At 54.6% G+C, this 14,665-nt stretch overlaps 1 protein-coding gene across 2 annotated transcripts in view; it reads left to right on the top strand.

The window, feature by feature from the left end:
- Nucleotides 1-14,665, top strand: part of LOC116952487 (glypican-6-like) — a 159,416-nt gene that overhangs the window by 91,348 nt on the left and 53,403 nt on the right. The gene's annotated exons all lie outside the window — the stretch shown is intronic.

Raw genomic sequence — 14,665 nt, 5'->3', positions numbered from 1 at the left:
CGCTGTTTTTTTGTGCTCGTGGGCCACTGCCCAACGCAGCAGCGACGGCGACAGTGGTAGTGGCATCACCAAATAATGTCACGTACGAAACTCATCGTGCCCTGGCTGTGATCGACAATCACGGATCATCATCATCATCATCATCGCAAAATACACTGCTGAATGGAGGCTACCAGAAGCGCGCTCTCTCTTTCTTTCTCTCTCCAACCTCTCCCGTATAAAATAAACAAGATAAATCATACCCTTATGCACGAATTGTCATGTCAGTTAAAATCTTGGACAGGAGTTTGACTTTATCGGGCATCACGCTGGGTCCCTACAACTCGCACCAATGGGTGGTTAATCAGCATTTGCTGTTATGGACAGACTGGTTCCCGCCATGGTAATGTGGAAATTGCACAGCTTGTGGCTGACGGAGATGACTTCTTCCTCATGCTAATTAGAACTTCATTTTTGACCGACTGACATCATCGGCATCGTCATCATCGTCATCATCAGCTATGATCTGTCCACTGCTTCTGGATGCACACCATCTGTCGCCGTGTTGCCATGCAACGATCGCGCTCCTGCACACGAGCTGATTTCACCGCTCCATCTCCGAGGTGGGGGTCCTCAGAGCCATTGCCTCGCCAGTCTCAACCACCCTCCGCCGTCCCTCCGAGCGACCTCCGATTAGCACGGCTGGCCAACTCACGGCGCGAAAGAAGTCCGGCATGCGCACAACGCTCGCGATCGTCCCGGCCGAAGCCGCTCGCCCCTCTTGACGGTCGACGTGCCGAACGGCCGCTTGACCTACCGCGGGGCCTTCCGCGCCATCGGCGGTTCACGCAGCGACCGCGCGAGCGCTCCGTGCTCACCCTCGCGGCTGGCGGCCTGCGGCGCCGTTCGCTGCGGCGCCGCCGTCACCGTCGCGTTTTGAACGCGAGGGAGGAGGAGGAGGAGGAGGAGTTGGAGCGGGGGGGGGTGCTGTAGAGCTCCGCGTTCCGGCTCTCGACGTTGGGGGTATGGGGGGGGGCGGTGGAGGAGAAAGCCGCAGAAAATGGCTTCGCGCGGCAGAGGTCGGGAGTCAATGTCGAACCGTGACAAGAGCTTGGGCTTCACGGGACACTGGGGTGGCGAAGGAAGGGGGAGGTTGTTGTGTTTTTCGGTTCCTTCCCGAAACGGAATTCCGTTTGCGTTTGGCCATTCACCTGAGCGCCGCGTGCCGGCGATAACGACGCTGTGCGGGAGAGGGGCGAGAGGGGGCGAGAGGGGGCGTGGGAGGCATGGGGAGGGAATGGTCCCCGAGGGGAGCGGCCGAGCGACCGAGCGAGAAGATGAAAGGAGATGAAGGATCGAGAGTGAACGGCAGAGCGAGCGGCGAGGGGCGGGCGGAGGCATGGTGACGAGAGAACGAGACGGACGTGACAAAGGTGCTGCGAGGAGGAGGAGGAGGAGGAGGAGAGAAAAGAGGGAGGGGGGGGGTAGTTGATGGAGAGGTGGGGGGGTGTTAGTGGGTGGAGACTCATTGAAGAACGCCGACTCCACGCGCCATTGAGCTCTCAAGGACATTCTTGCGAAGCAATATTACCGCGCTCCATCTCTCCTTGGCGCGCGCTTTGCACCGCGATCGTACTAAGCCGCTTGCCAGTGGGGCCAGGGGCCCGGGGGTGGTGGTGGTGGTGTGGGGGTAACGGCGTCTCGAGGCGTTAATGCCTGAGCGGTGAAAAAGACGTGAAGGTTAAAATATTCTAACCGCCGGTCAGTGAGGTTTTTTTTTCTCTCTCTGCGCCTTTCAGTTCCAGTTTGCGTGAAGCGACGGCGGCGGCGCTGATTCGGGTCGCCCGCAGCCCGCTCGCCCAGAATGCACCGAATGAAAGCGCCGTCTCGTCGAGATTATCTCGCGGTGGCGCTGGGCGCTGTGCCGGGGGGCCAGGGGATGGTGGGGGCGCGTCGTGGGGGCCCCCACCCCCCCCATCTCAAATCGCCATCAGGACGCATCGCTCAATTTCGCTCCCCTAAATTGAGGGCAAGCGACGCCGCCGCTCGCCCCCAGCACCCCAACGAAATCAAAATGACCAAAGCGTCGCGAGTTGGCACCGTCCGTGGGCGTCGCGATGCAAGTGCTCACTTGGTGACGCGGCTGTCTCCTGGGCCGCGTGTGCCGGGGGGGGGGCAGCGAGAGGGCCCGGGGTTATCGCCGTGCGGGCCGCCCGTGGTTGATGTCGCTTTGGTTAAGAGGGGTGGGTGTGTGGGTGGTGTGTGTGTGGGGTGTGTGGGTGGGGTGTGTGGGTGGTGTGTGTGGGTGGTGTGTGTGGGTGGTGTGTGTGTGTGGTGTGTGTGGGTGGTGTGTGTGTGGGGTGTGTGGGTGGGGTGTGTGGGTGGTGTGTGTGGGTGGTGTGTGTGGGTGGTGTGTGTGTGTGGTGTGTGTGGGTGGTGTGTGTGGGGGGGGTGTGTGGGTGGGGTGTGTGTGTGGGTGGGGTGTGTGGGTGTGGTGTGTGTGTGGGTGGGGTGTGTGGGTGGTGTGTGTGGGTGGGGTGTGTGTGGATGGGGTGTGTGGGTGGGGTGTGTGTGGGTGGTGTGTGTGGGTGGGGTGTGTGGGTGGGTGGTGTGTGTGGGTGGGGTGTGTGGGTGGTGTGTGTGGGTGGGGTGTGTGGGTGGTGTGTGTGCTTGGTGTGTGTGCGTGGTGTGTGTGGGTGGTGTGTGTGGGGTGTGTGTGTGGGGTGTGTGTGTGGGGTGTGTGTGGGTGGTGTGTGGGTGGTGTGTGGGTGGTATGTGTGCTTGGTGTGTGTGGGTGGGGTGTGTGGGTGGTGTGTGTGGGTGGGGTGTGTAGGTGGTGTGTGTGCGTGGTGTGTGGCTGGGGTGTGTGGGTGGGGTGTGTGGGTGGTGTGTGTGCTTGGTGTGTGTGGGTGGGGTGTGTGGGTGGGGTGTGTGGGTGGTATGTGTGGGTGGGGTGTGTGGGTGGTGTGTGTGGGTGGGGTGTGCCCGTGTGCGTGTGTGGGGAGCGGTGGTGCAGCGGTTAGCGCTACGCTGCGCTACGAACCTGGCGACCCGGGTTCGATTCCTGCTCACGGCAAACACTGCCAGTGACGATTAGGTCGACTCAGCCTCAAATGAGTATCTGGTGCGGTGTGTAGTAAACATCGCCACTGAGGAGACAAAGGCGGCCGGGCGTGGTGTTGGCCACCCACCCCCTCGTGTGCCGTGCCGGCCTTCATAGGCGCTCACTAACAGCACTTGCCCCAACAGTCTGTTAAGGCTACACGGGGGATCTTTGTCTTCGCACTGTGGTACCATTCGCACCGTACATAGACAACCGTGCTCATCGGAGGTTTAGTTGTACAGGCAGACGAGGGTGGGCATCCATACAGAGAGCGAGACAACCTGAAAGACAGAGAGAAAGACAAGCTGACTGAAGAATCCATCTGGACTCACAACCAGCCAGACAAACAGCAGAAAGACAATATACAGACACACAAAGATCCCCCTGATAGCCTGAACAGACTGTTGGGGCAAGTGCTGTTAGCGAGCAGCACCTTTGAAGGCCGGCACACTAACGCACACACTAACGCACACACTAACGCACACACTAACGCACACACTAACGCACACAAAGACACAGTGGAGAGTTGCCAAGACGCACGCAAATTGTGTAGACAGATGGAGACACCGAGACGGAGACTGTCTTACCCTCAACACGCCGTTGATGCCATTGCTGTGAGCGAGCGCCTATTAAGTCCAGCAAGTCACACAACGGGTGGCTTGGCCAGCCCCAGGTGTTCATTTAAGTCTGAGTCTGCCTAGAGGTGACCCGGTAGCGGTTCAGATATCACTCGCCACTGCTGCCAGCTGTACCAGCACTCCCCACCCTGAGAAGGATCCACTCACAGGAGACAGAGTGATGGAGAGAGACCCAATATATCGAAAGTCAGACAGATTGACAGATTAAAGACAAAGCCCATCTCTTTAACCCTTCATAGACCGTTGGGGAAATTGCTGTTCGCGACCACCTTTCAAGGTCGGCAAGGCACACGAGGGGATGGGTGGCCAGCACCCACGCCCGGCCATCTTTGTCTCTCCCGTGCCGACGTTTGTGCACGTCCCCAGTGATAATGTTTTACACAGCACATCGGGTACTTATTTAAGGCCGAGCCTACCTAGGGGGAGGCCCAGGATCAGCTCACATATTCGTCACCGGCGTTGGCCGTGAGCGGGAATCACCGTCGGGTAGCCGGGTTCGTGGCTCAGCGCGTGAACGGCTGCACCACCCCCGTCCCCGGCACAGGGAGGGGAGCACACCATCGCGTGCACTGGACGAAGAGAGACAGCGTACAGAGAGACAGCGTACAGAGAGACAGCGTACAGAGAGACAGCGTACAGAGAGACAGCGTATGGAGAGACAGCGTACAGAGAGACAGCGTACGGAGAGACAGCGTACGGAGAGACAGCGTACGGAGAGACAGCGTACGGAGAGACAGCATACAGAGAGACAGCGTACAGAGAGACAGCGTACAGAGAGACAGCGTGCAGAGAGACAGCGTACGGAGAGACAGCGTACAGAGAGACAGCGTACAGAGAGACAGCGTACAGAGAGACAGCGTACGGAGAGACAGCGTACAGAGAGACAGCGTACAGAGAGACATCGTACGCAGCGTGGGCGTTCGTGGAGGCGACATAAATTGACGTTGCAGTCGAGTTGCGGTGAGCCCAATAGAACGCTGCCGCACACAGACATCAAATTAAACGTTAAAAGTTAAGCTTTATTATTATTATCAGTAAATGTGAGAGAGGGTCCCAGGGATGAGGAGGATTAATTTAATCCATCGTTCAAACGTTTGGCTTGAAGGAAATTTTCGTCGAATTTTTTTTGCGACAAAAATAGAGACAAACGCAGCGATAGAACAGCGCTCAGAAAACATGCAGCCAGCTCACGGTGAAGTTCATCACATGCCGTTCCGCCGGCGTTTGCACGCGCATGGAAGAGAATTGATAAATAAACATAAGCGCAAGTGTCTCATGGGATTGGGGGAAACATATGTACGTGTATATATATAGACTAATATATTTTTACATACAACTTGCTGTATAATGTGGCCATATCCCTAAACTCAAAACACGGTTGGAGCGGTGGCGCTGTGATCGGCACGCTACGCCACAACCTGGCCACGCCCCCTTCACCAACCCGCACTGACCCACGTGGTGAAGTATGGTCAAGCAATGCCTGTGAGCTACGCAGCTTGAGAAGGGCTTCGTCCAGCAGTGGATTGACAAGGGTCTGTCAGTGATTGTTATGATCCCACGATACTTTATCCAGCATCTGTTGGGCAGCGATGGTTGTTGTTGTTGTCGAGGTCTCCAAACTCATACAAATATTTCGGAACGTGATTCGTATACTACACTTGTCTATCCGGGAAATATCACCGAGTCTCGAGGCGATTTTTTCAAGAGGATCCTGCCAAATATTGTCTCTACGAATTTTTGTTCCCCATTCAAGTAATTCGCGAGTCAATTCTCAAATTTAGCAAAAATGTCGACCACGACGCCCCCCCAACACTCTTCCTTCGGGTGACATCACGGCATCTTGAACGTCCACTGTGAATCAGAAGGCGCTCACCGTCCGGTCGGTATCCACCCGGCGGTGTTAACCAGCGCCGCCCGCCAGATTCGAACCGCTTGGTCCACGTCACCGCCCCGGGTGGCGATGTACCGCTGCGGGGTGGGAGGAATTTCCCTGAGATTTAGTCGTTAATTTCCCGGAGACTAACGGCACGTTTTGTGATCCATCGCCGGCGGCGTGGCGGTGGCGGTGTTGGGGGGGGGCGGGGGGGCGGGCAGGGTCGGCGGATCACGAAAGCGCTGTTCCTTGAATGGCGGCAAGCAGAGGAGAGGAGGATGTGCATCAAGGCCCCTCTGGATGTGGTTGCGTTTCTCCGTTGTGGGGCGAGTGTCTCCACGGCGAACGCCGCTCGGATTCTTGTCCGTGCACCAGCGCCTGAAGGCGCCCTGAACATTTTGAAGCTTTAGATTCCCACACGCTCTCTCGTCGCACGTGTGTGTGGTATCCCCCCCCCACCCATCCCATCCCCCTGGGCACTGTGGTTTTATTTTTTTGCATGGAAACATTCCGTGCAAAGCCATCGGCAACAACAAACCAGCATTGCGGATGAGGGACCCTGCCCATTGATGACACGCGCCGACTCCACGCATAGGGACACCGCCCTGACCTGTTTCTTTACGCTCGCAATCCGTTAACGTGTATCCTGAGCAGAGCACAGCAATCCATTATTTATAATCCCTCCACCCGCACCTCCGATTAGCACGCACGGTGCGAAAGAAGTTCAACACACGGTGCGTATGAAGACGCGACAAACACGCTGGAGTTTCTTGTTCCGCTTCTCACATTTGTGCCTCAAAACGTCCCCCCACTCGAGCTCGTGTCTACCCCCACCCAGGTCCCCGGCTGGGCACTGGCACCTCGTCTCGTCGAATTACCGCCTGGTCCTGAAGGGACGCTATCGACTGGGCTGCGTTGAAGGGAGCCATTAATCAATGGGCCCGGGATCATTAGCACATTAGGCAGAGTCATTCTAATTGTTGGCCCTTGTCAACCGACCACGAGAATTTTCAAATCCTTTTTTCGAGGTTTCGCCAGGCTTGTTGGCGTAGCTCTCGCCAGGGCATCACAGCGGACATTAAATAATTAATTCATTAATGATTTTATTTATTAATTAACACTGCACGCTGAACTCCACCCCCCCCCTCCTTTAACGATCTTTGACCAAATTAGTTGTCTTCACGCAGCCGCGGACGCAAAAGGCAAAGGTCCCCCGTGTAGCCGACACAATCTGGCGGGGCCAGTGCTGTTAGTTATTAAGACCAGCACAGCAGTGTGGCCAGAACAACCCCGCCACGCCTGGCCGCCTTTGTCTCCCCAGCGCTGATGTTTGCACACCGCACCAGCTACTCGCTTAGGGCTGGGTTGACCTAGGGGAGGCCCCTAGTCGGGTCAGCCCGAGAGTCGGGACACGTATCTCGAATGCAACCTTCCGCAAACACGCTTGCAGATGCACAGCGTGCATTTGGCCAACCGAACTGAATTGAATATTAAACCGATGTCAAATTGGATCCATTGTAAAACTAAGCCGTGCTACCGAGTGTCGAGATAAAATCACTTGACGTATATTTTTCATCGGAATCGGAATCGCTGTTGAGACTCGAGGGGTCCGATGAGCTATGAAGCTCTGTTTCACATTTCGTAAATAATACAAAGCTGGAGACCAATGGTATTTACCAGCCACGGGTGTCCATAAACATGTCTGTTTGAAGCTGTTTAACGTCAGCAATGAGCCAGCTATTCTCAGCTGATATTTATAAATCCAAGCACTTTTGTCAACCCACCGCTGAATGAATGAATGCCCATGCTGCGTTGGTCCTGAGGGTTGTTTTTTTGCCATACTTCACCAGCCACGGATTGGCTGCGGGATTGTTGAAGAGAGGGGTGGGAAACCCTGGGATCAGGCGGATCGTCACTCCGCCACCGACGGCGGGAATCGAACCGAGGTTGGCGGAGTTCCGTGGTTGTGCGCCACCGTCTCTTCCCGCGCAGGCACGCACACGGAGACGCGCAGAGACGCGCACACAGAGACGCGCGCACACAGAGACACACAGAGACGCGCGCACACAGAGACGCGTGCACACAGAGATGCGTGCACACAGAGACGTGCACACAGAGACACGCGCACAGAGACAAGCACACAGAGACACGCGCACACAGATGCACGCACACAGAGACAAGCAGAGACGCATGCACACAGAGACACGCGCACAGAGACAAGCACACAGAGACACGCGCACACAGAGACGCGCGCACGCAGAGACACGCGCACACTCGCAGGCAGGCCGTAGGTAGAAATATAACCACTTTGCATTTCGCACTTCAATATCGCTCAAGATATATTCATCAAAAATAATAAGGTTTGGAAGACGCGTGACCAAAAAAACAATTGCATTCGATTTAACCGAATTGGAAGCAGTTAATGCCTGGGGAATTGGGGCATTGATGAAAATAAGAATGCTTTTTCAGCCTAGATAGGAGTCCGTTCCTCTTCAGCTTGTGTGTGCGTGTGTCATTGTTTATGTGAACGTACCGCTATTCAAGTGCCTCCACGTATAAGTACAGTTGTATTTGTATGCATTTTATCTGTCCGTCTCAATGGCTTTACAGACCATTATTTTGGAACAGCATTTTATTTGAGCGTGTAAACTCTGCGACTGCTTTTCACCTCTTGGGTGTTTTTAGTCACAAACGTTAAACAAAATACTGCTAGGTTGGCAGATGTTATTGGCAAAGGCCATTCCATCAACGATCGAGCCCACAACACAAGGCAATGTTGTTTACACGCTGGTTATGTGCTGCTGTGGAGAAGCATGGGTAATAACAGAGTATAAACAGACCTCCACTCCGTGCCTCCACTTATAAATACAGGATGTTGAGTCATCGGCCTAGTGGCTGATATAAATGATCTTAGATACAATATTGTAAATGATAGTCAAAGTGATTTCCTGCTCAAATGAGCATCAATACATTGGTGCTCATGTCCTGTTTACAGCCCTGAGCCAGTGGTGGAAATTCCACATTCCTACGGTGACAGCAGGTTCATCCATGGGACAATCACTGTTGACGTCCCCACAGAGTGCTACTAATTGTATCGACCCCGGAGAGATGATGGGCTGAGTCACCCCCCCCCCTCACCCCAACCAGGATGTGAACTCACAACATTCGCGTCGCGGGCCGCCCGCTCTTCCCGCTGAGTCCTCCCGGGCCCGATTTGTGACTTTCATGTCGCACGCCCTGTGAGAGGCAATTTTAAACACGGACAAAACAAATATTTTTCAGGCCAAGCAGGACCCACCTGAAAACGAGTCCCGAGACTCGGGGTGGTGTTTCCTTGGGCAAACAAAAAGCACGCGGCCGCGGTGGTTGCCTTGCGAAGGTCATCGACGTCACTGCTGCCACTGCCTCCGTGTGACCAGCCTCGTTCGCTCGCTCGCTCGCTGTCCCAGGAGCCCGCTGCGTTGGGATGTCCCGGGGAAAGCCGCACAGGAAAGGCCGCCGGTTCTCTGCTCGCAGGGCACGAGATTTATTGCCCCTTGCAGGCGGCTTCCCAACAATGCGGCCCTGCCCCCCCCCCCCTCCCCACCGCGTTCCGCTGGACAAAGTTGAAACGTCAAAAAGGAGAACGCGACAACAACACCACCACCCAGCTGAGGAACTTGTTGCCGTTCTTGTTCTCTCGCTCCGTTAGAGGTCGAAGTTTACGGCGGCAGGGACCGGTGATGGAGCACGCACCACGAACACGCGCTCACCACGCGCTCACGCGGAGCGGAGGTGCGGCGGTTAGCGCACCGCGCTATACGAATCCCGCCGAACCCAGGGTCCGATTTCCCTTCGTCGCTCAACGGTGGAATAAAATATAAACCGGCCCCCTGTGCTTCCCCTAGGTTGACTCGGCCTCAAACGAGTACCAGGTGCAGTGTGTGGACATCGGCACCGGGGAGACAAAAGCGACCGGCCGTGGCGTTTGTTGACCACCCACCCCCTTCTGTGCCATGCTGGCCTTAATAGGTGCTCGCTAACAGCACTTGCCCCAAGAGCTCGCTAAGGCTCTGTGGGGAGCGCTCCTTTGTCTCTGCATGTCTTTACGCATATTCCTGCCGGCTTGTGCGGTCGCGTGCAGGCGAGCAGGGCGGTGCGTGAATGAATTGCCTTGCTTCAGAAATTATAAAATTAATTCTTTGGCATCAGCTGAGAATCAAATTACTAACCTTGCCTGCAGATGGCCAGTCTCAGGGCAATTGTAGTCACACAGCATAATTATGGTTAGTTAGGGGTAATCAATGCAGGGGGCTTTTTTGTATGTAACTGGTGAAACATTCCCTCTCTCCTTTCCATGATAAAGAGCTCCATGCCGTTTGCGGTCTGAGAGCCGGCGTACATGAAACGTAATAAAAAATTTCGTTGTGTTTTTTGTGAGCATCCGTTGCAATTTCGGCTGCGAATGAGCGCGTGTCGTGGGGCAGCGATAGCGACACTTGGCACACTTGACCCGGGTCTCCAGGCAGCGGGTTTTTTTTTTGGGGGGGGGGGGGGAATAATAATGAAAAGCCGTTTTGTTTATGAATGAGTCGATGAGCCGAGCTAACGGTGGTTGCCTACGCGGGCACAAATCCTCGCACTGGCAGAACGAATCCGTATTGCTTGGAAGTTCCAGACCCCCACCCCCTCCCCCATGTACGTTTTTATATCGAAATGAAGAACTTCCAGTGCCCCCCCCCCCGCTGTGTCCGCGAGAGTGAGTGTGCCTCACGGAGCATATCGCATTCGACGTGCTGAGCAGTGCCGGACTAAGCTAGTGAGGGGCCTCTAGCAAATGTTGTTGTAAAGGGTCCCTAAATAAAATTAAAACATTAATATTAACACAAATGTTTTACTTGCATAGTAAAGTAACTGTATTTTTTCATTTGCTATACAGCCAGATAATATGACAAATTGCTAACCTTAAACACCCAGTCGTTCGTAAAAGCCGAAGGCGGTATAGTACTATAGTAATAGAGCAAGTGCAGAATCACTGAACCGGAATTGATAGCACGGGGTCCTTGAAAGTGCGGAGCCCGTAGCTACTACATGTGTAGCTACTACATGTGAAGCTACTACATGTGTAGCTACTACATGTGTAGCTACTACATGTGTAGCTACTACATGTGTGGCTACTACACGTGTGGCTACTACACGTGTGGCTACTACACGTGTGGCTACTACACGTGTGGCTACTACACGTGTGGCTACTACACGTGTGGCTACTACACATGTTTCTTTTTGTTTGCATTTTTGACTGCTTGTGTTGTGGTTATTGCAAACATGATCCCTTGTAAATTTTGATTTAAAGCTTTCGTGACTGCAGTAATTCATATTCTTAGTTTTTTCGGTAAAGTCACGTTGAAGAGAAACAACAAAATAACAAAATATATATAAAACAATAAAAAATTCTCACGACGTTTCGACCATTCTCACGACGTTTCGACCATGGTCGAGAATTTTTTATTGACCATGGTCGAGAATTTTTTATTGTTTTATATATATTTTGTTATTTTGTTGTTTCTCTTCAACGTGACTTTACCGAAAAAACTAAGAATATGATCCCTTGTGTAAAGGTGTCAGTTTTGTGCCAGCTAAAAAAGGGTAAAAACCTATTACTAAATCTTGTTACTGGCAAAGGAGGTCTCGTAATGTACTGCGAGATAATCCGTCGCTGTTGCCGAGGCTGGGTGGGCGGCCGCTTCGTCGGCGGTCGAGGCGCGCGAGCGTCGAGTCGGTGTCGGGTGCCAGGGGTGGACTCGCAGCCAGGAGCAGCCGGGCAGCGGCACGGCAGGCGAGAGCCCCGCCGGGTCGAGCGGCCCGGGCGTCGCCGTGCCGCGGAGGGGAGGAGAGGGCGCACGCCGCGGCGGCGTCCCGCCGCTCGGCGGCTTTCCCGGCGTGCTGGACGTTTTATCGCGTGCGCTGGTGTGTGTTAGAGGGTGTGTTATAATGTGTGTGTTATGGTGTGTGTGTGTTATAGTGTGTGTGTGTTATAGTGTGTGTGTGTTATAGTGTGTGTGTGTTATAGTGTGTGTGTGTGTTATAGTGTGTGTGTGTGTGTTATAATGTGTGTGTGTGTGTTATAGTGTGTGTGTTATAGTGGACCCCCCTAATGGAACATCTTCGCCGGTTAGAAACATTTAGGCTGGCCTGCCTACGATCCATCCTGGGTTTAACCAGACTGGATTGTGTGAGGAGCTCACAAATCCTTGAAAGATCTGGGCAGGGTCCCATCGGTGAGCTCCTCCGGCAGGCAAGGCTGCGATGGCTGGGTCATGTAACCCGCATGCCCAGCCACCGCATGCCGAAACAGCTTTTGTTTGGCCGGATTGAGGGGGCTAAGCGGGCGCGGCACGGGCTAGAGAAGAGATGGAGTGATGTGGTACAGGAGGACGTGGAGCTGAGTGGACTTGCCGATGACTGGTACCAGCGGTGTCAAGATCGGCCTCTGTGGAGGAGGCTCGTGAGGGATGCTACTGGGCAGTTGGAGGCAGTCGCCCTCCAACAACAACGGAGGGCGGAGGAGCGACGCTCACAACAGCGAGCGGAGCGCCGGGTGGCTAAAGCACAGCAGGTTGGCACAGTAGGGGGCACAGGTGGTGCATCAGCCAGTCATCTCAGTCAGTCGACCCGTGGCACCTGGGTCTGCCCCGTGACCTCCTGCCAGCGGGCGTTCGACACTTCACGTGGCCTCAGGGTGCACATAGCCTGGCACAAGCGTCGTGGTGACGTCACCGCCACTTAGTGGCGAATGGCGGTTGTTGTTGTGTTATAGTGTGTGTGTGTTATAGTGTGTGTGTGTGTGTTAGGGGAGCGATAGTGTAGCGGTTAGCGCGCTGCGCTATGAACCTGGCGACCCAGGTTCGATTCCTGCTCACGGCCAACACCAGTGACGATTATCTGAACCGGTCCCGGGCCTCCCCTAGGTCGACTCAGCCTCAAATGAGTACCTGATGCGGTGTGTAAACATTGCCACTAGGGAGACAAAGGCGGTCGGGCGTGGTGCTGGCCACCCACCCCCTCGTGTACCGTTCCGGCCTTCATAGGTGCTCGCTAACAGCACTTGCTCATACAGTCTGTTAAGGCTATACGGGGGGTCTTTGTCTTTGTGTGTGTGTTATAGTGTGTGTGTGTTATAGTGTGTGTGTGTTATAGTGTGTGTGTGTTAGAGTGTGTGTTATAATGTGTGTGTGTGTAATAGTGTGTGTGTTATAGTGTGCGTGAGTGTGTTAAGAGTGTGTGTTATAGTGTGAGTGTGTGTTATAGTGTGTGTGTGTTATAGTGTGTGTGTGTTATAGTGTGTGTGTGTTATAGTGTGTGTTATAGTGTGTGTGGGGAGCGATAGTGTAGCGGTTAGCGCGCTGCGCTATGAACCCGGCGACACGGGTTCAATTCCCGCTCACGGCCAACACCAGTGACGATTTTCTGAACCGGTCCCGGGCCTCCCCTAGGTCGACTCAGCCTCAAATGAGTACCTGGTGCGGTGTGTAAACATTGCCACTAGGGAGACAAAGGCGGTCGGGCGTGGTGCTGGCCACCCACCCCCTCGTGTACCGTTACCGGCCTTCATAGGTGCTCGCTAACAGCACTTGCCCCTACAGTCTGTTAAGGCTATATGGGGGATCTTTGATCTTTGTTATAGTGTGTGTGCCGGACGGGCAACTCTGTCGTGGACAGTGCTGTGGGGGGAGGGCCAATTCCGATTGGTTCCTCTCCTCATGACGTCTGTGACCACCACAGGGGCTAAACGGGGGCTCTGGACTGGTGCGAGGGGCTGGTAACCCCTCCACCTTCAAAAATTTACCACTAAACCACGTCTAAAATATCTAACTAATAAGCTTGTGCCAGAGGCCCCGGGGGGACAGGCGTCTATGACGTCTCCTGGCCAAACCCCAATTGGCGGAGCCAGGAGATTGAATCGCTACCCTCGGGGCTCCTCCGTGTGGCCACGTGGAATGTTCGAACGCTCACTGCGGAGAAGAGGCTACCACTCTTCTGTCGGGAGCTGGACCGGTACCGCCTGGATCTCTGTGGCATTCAGGAGGTCCGGTGGACCGGTTCTGGCTTCTGCCACCATGAGGGGTGGACAGTCCTCTACTCAGGGCAATAGACTGCCAAATAACAGGGTGTGGCCCTTCTTTTGAACAAAATAATAAAGGGGGCGTGGGAGCGTGGCGGTGAGGTGTGGGAAGCTGTAAGCCCCAGGCTACTTTGGGCTCGCCTTCCCATCAATCAGAGGCGAGGAGTGGTGGTCGTGGTTACTTATGCCCCCACCGAAGACGAACATCTGTGGAGGGATGCAGGCAAAGCCGATGAGTCAGATGCCTTCTATGACCTCCTGTCACAGGTGCTGGCTAAAGTGGCCCCTCGGGATAGAGTCATCTTATTGGGTTGCTTCAATGCCCGAGTTGGTCATGATGCTGGCACCTGGTCTGGAGTGATTGGAGGGCATGGGCCAGATCAGCTCAATAACAACGGTAGGAGGCTGCTAGATTTTTGTGCAGCCCATGGGCTTGTAATTACCAACACGCTGTTCCGGCATCGGCGCATACACACAACATCATGGATGCATGCCGGGTCCAAGCAAGAACATCTGCTGGACTACATAGTGACGAACCAGCGGATGCGAGCCCATGTCCTTGACACCAGGACCTGCCGTAGAGCTGATCTGCCCTCTGACCATTGACTTGTCATATGTAAGATGCGCCTGCTATTCTTCCGCTCCGGTGGTGGGTGTACACCCAGGACCCCATTCCAACTTAAAGTGGCCTGGTCTCAGTTCTTGCAAGCGAGAATTTCATCATCGCTTGCGGCTGGGGGAGGTTTAGGACTGTGACTCATGCAGCTGCAATGGCTGCTTTGGGTACGCAGTCCAGACCTCCCCAGAGACCCTGGCTGACAGAGGTGTTCAGGATGGTTGAGAAAAAGCGACAGGCCCACTGTCATCGGCTACAGAATCCCACGTCAGAGAATGAGGAGGCTTACCGCAGCCTTCGCTCGGAGGTTCGGAGAGCCGTGAGGCGCTGCAAGGATGAGTGGTGGTCGCGGGTT

This window comes from Petromyzon marinus, chromosome 47 (assembly GCF_048934315.1).
Source record: "Petromyzon marinus isolate PM22_M1 ecotype Great Lakes invasive population chromosome 47, UKy_Petmar_22M1.pri1.0, whole genome shotgun sequence".
Taxonomy (NCBI): Eukaryota; Metazoa; Chordata; class Hyperoartia; order Petromyzontiformes; family Petromyzontidae; genus Petromyzon; species Petromyzon marinus.
The sequence above is the reverse complement of the archived record's forward strand: the minus strand, read 5'-3'. Positions and strand labels throughout refer to the sequence as shown.